This window comes from Myodes glareolus, chromosome 18 (assembly GCF_982192425.1).
Source record: "Myodes glareolus chromosome 18, mMyoGla1.1, whole genome shotgun sequence".
NCBI lineage: Eukaryota > Metazoa > Chordata > Mammalia > Rodentia > Cricetidae > Myodes > Myodes glareolus.
Genome location: NC_142043.1, coordinates 7,841,159 through 7,849,568, shown reverse-complemented (window position 1 = coordinate 7,849,568; position 8,410 = coordinate 7,841,159). Strand labels below are relative to the sequence as shown.

Below are 8,410 nucleotides of genomic sequence, written 5' to 3'. Positions count from 1 at the left end.
ATTGGTACAGCCTACAGCTCTGTGCGACTGTCTGGTAGGGATTGGTACAGCCTACAGCTCTGTGCAGTTGTCTAGTATTCGCTTCATTAGTTTGGGTTTCTTTTCTGTTACTCTTAGTGCTTCAGTCAGCCAGTTGGACATCTGTGCTTGTGAGACTCGGGCAGAATATAGTTCTTAGTTTTGCCATCAGCTCCTAGCAAAATGAAGCTGTGTTCATTAGGAGGAGCTAGTGTTAGATGGGTGAGTGCATGTGGTCACATGACCCCAGTAACTGAAAGTGAAGAGGAGAAGGATGGACAGAGAATACTCCTTGCATGGCTGCTGCCTTGTTGGCAGTGTCTGGTGGCCTCAACAACCAGGAGCTGGGCCTCTTCTTGACCACACCTGGGAAGTGCTGTTTCCGGTTCTTCATTTAGACTGGCCCTCCTCCAGTGCAGTCTGTTCAAGGCCAGGTGAGCTCTGCTTCTTGTAGAACTGGGTTTTGTCCTTTGCCTGTCTCTCCACTCTGAGACTTTAACACAGACTTAGTTCCATTGTTAATGTATTCCTGTGTGAATGAGTTTGTTGAGGGTGGGAAGTGGGGCACCTGTGGGGTCTCTCCCACAAGTCCCACTTGCACAATAGTGCGGGAAGAGCTCAGGACCATGGAGTGCATAGCATTAGAATTTGGCCCACTCTGCGTTGGGCACTGGTGCTGGCTCTGGACAGGGCCTGGCTGCTGGTATGTCTTTGTTGGATGTGATCTGTTGCGTTACTACACACATGACCCCTCAGTCCTGTGTGCATACATAGTACACATAGTAGGTGTCTCAGCTCATGAGTCCTGGGTGCTAATCGGGCACAGCATGTAAGAAAGTTGTGTTTTAGCTCTTTCTTGGATATATGCGTGTGTGCGTGTGTGTGTGTGTGTGCGTGTGCGTGTGTGTGTGTGTGTGTGTGTGTGTGTGTGTGTGTGTACGATTATAGTGAGAACCCCTCAGGTCAGGTGTGTATGTGTGTGTGTGTGTGTGTGTGTGCGATTATAGTGAGAACCCCTCAGGTCAGGTGTGTATGTGTGTGTGTGTGTGTGTGTGTGTGTGTGAATATATATATGGAATGTGCATTGTACATTTTTCCCAAATTAACACGAGGTTCTTGAATGTTTCTGTGCCTTGCTTTCTGAAGGTGGCCTCCAGAGGCAGAGAGGGTTTGGGAAAGGTCTCTGTTAGCATCCGGCAGCAGAGGGCACCGCAGTGAAGGAGATGAAGCAGAACCGCAGCTGCATGTGGGAACAATGAGCCCAAGCCACCTCATGCTAGCATACAGCAGCTGTGTCAGTGAGCCTGAACTATAGACTATAGTCTTTATATTTTCACCTTATCCAAAATGAAAGACAGTTTAAGTATTCTTGCCAGGGAGCTTTTCTGGAGCATTGTCTACCTCTTAGCTGGTTCAAATTATTATTATTATTATTATTATTATTATTATTATTATTATTATTATTATTATTAATCATCTTGAGACAGAATCATACGTAACCCAGGCTGACCGTTGTTCCTCGGCTATCCACCTTCCCAGCTGCTAGGATCACAGACTGTGCCACCACATCTGGTTACATACTGTCCTGGGGTTGCACGCTCACAAGCTCTCTACCAGTGGAGCTCCATCTCAGCAACAGCATAATCCAGCTGTAGGACAGGTTCATTGTGGGACCCTGAAACCATGGGAAACCCTATTCCTGTAGGTTCCCCACACTTTCCAGTTTTATTTTTACATTTATAGATCTGCTCATTCTGAACATTTCCTATGAATGGAATCATGAAATGGGTTGGTATGTTGTAGCTTCTTTCCCTTAAGATGACGCAGGCATTTGGGGCGTAGCACGTGGCATTTCTTCATTGCACTGAGGATGCACTGCATTTTGTTCGTTCACATAAAGGTTTAGACTGTGCTGCCTGAGCTGCTGTGACCACCAGTGATGCTTGTGCTTTTAAGTACCGTTTGTATGCGTTTGCATATGTGTCACGCATGAGGGCACGCGTGCATGTGTGTGGAGGTCAGAGGGCAACAGAGGTGTTTTGTTTTTACTTAATTTTGTTCATAATGTGAAGGAAGGGTCCAAATTTATTGTTTTTCATGTAGATGATCAGTGTCTCTGGTATCGTTGCTGAACAGACTATTCTTACACTGAACCGTCTTGGCCTTTGGCCATGACGTTAAGGATTTATTCCTGCATTCTGATCAACCTGTCTGTCTTTATACCACACCACAAGGTTTTCTTAGATGCTAGATTTGCAATAACTTGAAAGGCATAATTGCATTGACTGTCCCCATTGTAACAATATTAAACCTTCCAATCCATGAACGTGGGATGTGTTTCTATTTATTTAGATCTGTGAGCTTTTCAATAGGGTCTTGTAGTTTTCAGTGGGTTTTATACTTCTTTTCTTTATTAATTGTTGGGACTTGTTTTTTGACATAGGGTTTCACTGGCCTTGAACTCAGAGATCTGATGCCTGTCTCTGCCTTGAGTACTGGAATTAAAGCCATATCCCACCATATCTGGCCTTACTCCTCCTTTCTTCCCTCCCCCTCACCTGGGCTTTTGTTGCAAGCATATAAAAATACAGATGTCTATATAACCCTGTGTTCTCCAACCATGTCTGGATTTATTCTAATACCTTTTTAGTGAATATGAAGTTATGGATCTGCAGCCTTCCTTTCTCCAATCTGAATGCTTTTGTTTATAACTTCTCTTGCTTACCTCTCCGACCCCTCTAGTGCAGCGCTGAGTGGGAAGCATAGGAGTAGGCCCACTTGTCTTTTCCTGGTTGTACAGAAGACGCTTTCAGCCTCTCACCATGATGCCAGCTCTGGGTCTACGTAGGTGCACCCATTAGGCTGAGGGCATTCTCCTTTAGTTCTAGTTTCTTGAGTATTTTTTTTTATGAAGGGCTGCTATATTTTATCAAATTTTAGTAACCATGTGTATTTTGTTTTTAATATTCAGTGATATTTCATTGGCTAATTTTCCATTGTTATACCAATCTTGTCTTTCTGAAATTATATCTGTATTTGAATGGATATTCAATGTCCATAGTTTTCTTGCAGTGATGTATTTTCTGGCATCAGGGTACTATCAGATTCATGAGAATAAGTTCAAATCATTTGTCCCCTTCTGTCTTGGGAAGTTTATGAAAGATTGGTATTCATTCTACTTTAAGTATTTGGTAGAATCCACCAGTGATGGAAGTTTCAAAATTACTCATTTTGTCTTTTCACCTCTTGTAATTCTGCTTATATTTCCTTTAACTTCTTGTACCATTTTGATAGTTTATGCCTTTCTTTTATTTAAGTTTCCCTATGTGTCTGTTTACTGCTTGCAGGAGGCCTAAAATGCCACAAGGGGGCCTCAGATCCCCAACACTGGAGCTGCAGGTAGAAGCCACCATGTGGATACTGGGAATCAAACCAGGGGGCCTCTATGGCAGACAGAACTCTCTCTTACGCACCGAATTCCCTGCCTTCCAAGCTTATGTCATTTTTGTTTGTGTTGTTTTTTTTTGTTGTTGTTTTATTTTTTGTTTTTAGTAACATCTAAGTTAGCCAAATTTTGGTATGTAGTTCTTTGTAAAAATCCTGTATAATTCTGTTCATTTTTGTAAGATTGGTTCTGATAATCCCTTCTTCTCTCATTAACTTGAGTACTTCATCTCTTCTTTTCATCTAATAAAAATCTTGTCAGTTTTGTCTTCCTTGTTTTTAACATGTTATTTCAACAGTGATACATTTTTCTTTCTTTGCAAGGTCAGCTCCTTTACCCCAGGAGTTTCACTGGCTGGTAGGTTTTCAGTACCAGACCACTAGAATGAGAGTAATCATATAACAGCCCCTCCTGCTGTCTGGATTCACAAGCTGAGCGTCTCCATGAAGTGTGTGCAGTCCATGAGGACGCCCTGGCATTGGTGTGCAGAGCAGGTCGGGTAAGGAAGTCAAATTTATTATTTATTATTTATTTTGGTTTTTCAAGACAAGGTTTCTCTGTAGCTTTGAAGCCTGTCCTGGAACTAGCTCTTGTAGACCAGGCTGGCCTCAAACTCACAGAGATCCATCTGCCTCTGCCTCCTGAGTGCTGAGATTAAAGGTGTGTGCCACCATCACCTGGCAGGAAGTCAAATCTTGTTGGTGAGTCACATATGATTAGAAAAGCTTTGAAACATTTTTGTTACCAGGTATTCTATGCAAATTTTTGAAAATTGGCTTTGTCATATAAACAGCAAATCTATGAATCATATTATTTTAGTATAACCATCCTAAATAAAATAATTTAGAGTGGAAGCCATATCACTGCAGAAATATTTAGAGGCAAGCATGTTACTCCACTCTGGTCACACAGGCCCTTCACACAGGCTGCTGAGAGGGCATCCAGTTCTAACTGTTGCTTACACATGTGCTGTACACAGGCCTACCCAGATCCTGCATAAGCCATCATAGTTCCCGTTAGAACTCTGGGAACCAAAGTGAGTTTAGAACAGATCGGTTGCTCGTCCTTAGCTTTTGCTGCCCCACGACTTCTTTCCTAGAGTGTGTGCTTTAGATTCACCTACAACCTCCATCCTATTTCATGGTCTTCTTTTACCAAAATGTGCCCAGAAACTGAGCAATGTCCTGTTCTTTTCCCGGGAATCATAGAGATCAACAAAAGAGAACAGAAATGGGAACTTTAGCTTCAGTCTGTGCCGGGTGTTTTTAGAGGGTGCAGAGAACTAGTGTCTTCAGTCTGTGCAGGGTGGTTTTAGAGGGTGCAGAGAATTCTCATGTCTGTGTAGCAATCATGTGGAAGGCGAGGTGTGAAACCAATAGTCACAGATCTCAGCAGCACACCATGGGGTGGGTGAGTCATCTCGCATCTGCCTACAAACAGTTTGGGGAAAGAAGGCTGAATTTTGTGGCTACAGTTCGTTTAGGAGACAGGCACACAATCTCAGACAATCCATATTTGTAGGAAGTATTGTGCCCTTTTGGCTGAACACTAGCTGTTGTAGGGCACCTTCTTGCTCCACCCCTGAGAACAGGACCATTTTTCATTACAGCATTTCTTTTTTTTTCCAAAAAAAAATCACAATTCATCACAATTTTATGAAAAGAATCAGAAGCAGTGTTCCTAGGCGAGATTTGACAACAGAAGGACAGCAGCCTCTAACTGACTCATACAAGTATGATTAACACTCAACAAAATCTGATCTTTTTTGCAGATATAGACAAGTGATTTTGAAATTCATATGGAAGAAGAGGAACTAGAATAATTAGAAAAAATTTTGTAAAATAACACAATGGGGAAGACTCAGCGTCACAGATGTATTCCCAGCAGGTTTGTGAATTCAGGGCAACCTGGGCTAATGACACAATGGGAGGACTCAGTGTCACAGCTGTGATCCCAGCGGGTTTGTGAGTTTGAGGGCAGCCTGGGTTAATGAGGCCAACATTGGCAACAAAAAAGAGTTGTTTGTTCACTCAAAAATTTGAGATTAAAGGAAGCCACATTGATCAAAACAGTATGGTATTGATGGAAGACTAGACCCATAGATAAATGGATAAATGCAGAATTCAGGAGTAGACAGACATGTGTAGCCATTTTCATTTTGATGAACATGCTAAAGAAACTTGGGTGGAGAAAAGATAGTGTTTTCCAGCAAATGGTGTGGAAACAGTTGTCCATTTACATAAACTTTTTGATCTAAATTTCATACTTTATGTTCAGAATAAAAATGAGTTGCATATCTTGATGAAAAGCATGAAACTATGAATGCTCTAGAAGAAAACATTAGGAAACATTTGGAACCTTAGAGCAGAAAAAAGTTCTTACACATGACACCAAAAAGAAGCATAAATTAAAAAAAAATTGAAGTTAAGCAAAATTAAAATCTTTTTGCCAAAGATTACTAGCAGGATTAAAAGGTAACTGAAGAAAATGTTGTAAATCAAATTCATATCAAAGGGCATGACTGGGAATCTACAAAGAACTGTCAAGGTCAGCAGGGGCCTGGAGATGTGGCCCCGTGGTTAAGAGCAGTGGCTGTTTTTGTCAAGGATTGCTTCCCAGCACCCACGTGGTGATTCACAAACATCTGTCACTCCAGCTCCAGGGGACCCCACGCCCTCTTCTGACTTCCGTGGACACCAGACACACATGTGGAGCAAAGACTTTCATGTACACACATGTGTATACGATATTCAGACACTTATATGCATAAAAGTAAGTCGTTTTTTAAGGAGGGGACAATGTGATTTTTTTTAAGGGAAAAAATGCAGACACTTTGCTAAGAGGAATTAGGGACAGGAATAGGACACAAAAGGATCCCCAGCATCATTAGCTGCTAAGGAGAAGCAGACACAGCGGTACACAGTGGGACACATACGGTATCCTATCACATCAGAATGACTACCATGGAAAATGTCGGCACTACCAGGAGCTGGTGAGCGCAGAGCAACTGAGCACACGTTACTGCTTCTCTTGCGAGCCCGAGTGCAGAATAGCGTAGCTGGCCTGGAAGACATTTGGCAGCTGTATATGGCGTCAGGCATACACTTACATTGACCCAGTTACACCCTTCTTGAGTGTTAGCCTAGAGAGCGAAAACTATGTTTGTACAAAGACCAAGCCGGTGTGTTTACAGAAGGTCTGGTCTGTTCCTTGATATCAAACACGGAGAGTCCAGTTGTCCCGCAGCGGGTGGATACACTGTGCCCACTCACAAGCCTTGCATACACTGGACTCAACGATGAAGATGGATAAACACAGGGCAAAGTGAGTGAGTCTCAAAGGTGTCACTGAGTGAAAGCAGCCAGTCTTGAAAGGCGACGTGTATCTCCCATTCACACCCTCTCTGGAAGGCAGAAGCCATGGAGCACAGAGGACTTCAGAGAGGAAGAACAAAAGATTTGAGTATGAAGGACAGCACAGGGTCACGGGGGGATGGAGCTTAGTCTGGAGTTTTATTTTGATGGTAATCACACACACACACACACACACACACACACACACACTCGCACATCCACACATCCACAAACACACAGAAAGACACACACACATACATACACACACACTCAACATAGAAAGGCACACACAAAGACACACACACATACATACACACACACTCAACATAGAAAGGCACACACACATCCACACACAAAGACACACACACTTAACACACACATCCACACACACTCACACAGAAAGACACACACATAACACACACACATCCACACACACTCACACAGAAACACACACACACATAACACACACACATCCACACACACTCACACAGAAACACACACACACATAATACACACACATCCACACACACTCACACAGAAAGACACACACACATACACACACATTCACACAGAAAGACACACACCCACACACAAAGATAATAGAACTGTACCAAAAGGAAAATGAAGTTTTACTATAAGTGTTTTTAAAATACATTTTTTTAAATCTTTACAAGCAGAAACCCCTTCTTCTTGTGGTTTGCTCTACATGTGAACTGCGTCTGCTCAGGACAACCCCAGCTGCTTCCAGATGTCGTTTCATTGTGAATGTTTCCTGTCACAGTTTCATCCAGCTGCCTCCTGAGTCTCCTGTGGTACGGCCCCACCAGTCTCATTTGTTTTTCAAATCTCTGTAGATTTTCAACCCATTGCCATCTCTGGGGTGTTCTCCCAGTCTCTAAAATATGACACATATCCCTTATCATACTGAACTCTTTGAATTTATTTGTGTTTGTGTGTGTGCGTGCCTGCTTGTCTGTGTGCTCCACACTTGTGTGCAAGTGCCTGTAGAGGCCAGAAGAGGTCATGGGAGCCCTCAGAACTAGAGTTACAGCAGTTGTAGCCATCTAATATAGGTGCTAGAAACTGAACCCAGGGCCCTTACAGAAGTAGCGAGTGCTCTCATTCACTGAGCCATCTCCCTGCTCCATCAGATTTAAAGAGGGCATAACCATTCCACTTCTTAGCAGGGTGAGAACACACACACACACACACACGACCTGGTTCTGGTCTACAGCCCCTGCTTGGTTTCATGCCTCACTAGCATTTCAATGAAGAAACTCAATTTTTGAGTAGAAAACCTCCCAGTGTGCACAGTCTAATTGTGACTCTTTTCTTCTCTTCAGAGTGGGATTTGCAACCAACCTTTATAAAGTAATATTTTTTTTTCCTGGAACCATTTCCAGATGGCTATTTTCCTCCCGGGGATTTGTCTTATTAAGCCATTAGGGTGGACAATGGACACACTTGAATGTCTGGGTGGCAGCAGGCTGCTCTGTTGGGACACAGGATAAAATGCCATAAACATCTTCCTTTATTTTATTGGATTTGGCTCAGTCTGTTGACAGGGCTATTGTGTGCTCAGCTCCAGTTGTTA

The 8,410-nt window shown here is 42.8% G+C and overlaps 1 long non-coding RNA gene across 1 annotated transcript; it reads left to right on the top strand.

Annotated features, from left to right (window-relative positions):
• The first annotated feature begins 289 nt into the window (after positions 1-289).
• Positions 290-7,745, top strand: LOC125407699 (uncharacterized). The gene is made up of 4 exons (XR_007234279.3): positions 290-452; positions 3,787-3,962; positions 5,235-5,350; positions 7,494-7,745. It is a non-coding gene; the product is annotated as an uncharacterized LOC125407699 (long non-coding RNA).
• The last annotated feature ends 665 nt before the right edge of the window (positions 7,746-8,410 follow it).